Here is an 817-nt window from a genome sequence, read left to right as displayed (position 1 = left end):
GGCCCAAGGGCAGAGGCGCTCGGTAGAAACGGCTGCGTCTGCCGTGGAACGCTGAGCGAGCCCCTGGCTTTGCCAGCTTGTCTGGATAAAAACAGACCATACCTGCTCCCCAGCTGGCGTTCCCTAAAGGTGAAATAGGCTCATTCCTTGCAGAAATGAAACGCCTTTAGCTACCGCTGTCCCAGACGTATTAAGAAGCTCTCTCCCACTTGCTTTATGAGCCCGAAACGTTTCGGAGAACAGCTTGTCTGGATAAAAACAGACCATACCTGCTCCCCAGCTGGCGTTCCCTAAAGGTGAAATAGGCTCATTCCTTGCAGAAATGAAACGCCTTTAGCTACCGCTGTCCCAGACGTATTAAGAAGCTCTCTCCCACTTGCTTTATGAGCCCGAAACGTTTCGGAGAAGGTTATCAGCCTCAGGTGCCTTATTGACAGCAGAGGTCCAGCCAAAGCCCCCACCGCCCCGAGCGGGGCCCAAAGCTCCTGCGCCCTCTGTTCCCGCCCCACGGACAAGTTCGTCTCCGTGCGTCAAGAGCAGAGGGGTCTGTCCCGCTCTTCGCGTCCTTTTTGGCGAAAATCTGCCCTTCGGTTTGAGATTCGTAAAGAACAGAAATACTGAGAGTAACGACGCTCATGAAGAGGAAGCCGGAGGTGGCGGGGGGGCTGAAGAGGGAGTTTTGGCGTTTCTGCCCCAGAGGATACAGCTCTGAGTCAGACATCCTCCCGCCCGCGCTCGGCTCCACAACAGCCGGGCCGGAGCCCCTGCACCTCCCCCGCGGGCTGCGGATGCCCCCCGGCCCCACCGCCACTCCTCC

The sequence above is a fragment of the Chaetura pelagica genome, unplaced genomic scaffold, assembly GCF_000747805.2.
Source record: "Chaetura pelagica isolate M959 unplaced genomic scaffold, ChaPel_1.0 scaffold1048, whole genome shotgun sequence".
NCBI classification, from domain to species: Eukaryota; Metazoa; Chordata; class Aves; order Apodiformes; family Apodidae; genus Chaetura; species Chaetura pelagica.
This window is presented reverse-complemented; position numbering follows the sequence as displayed.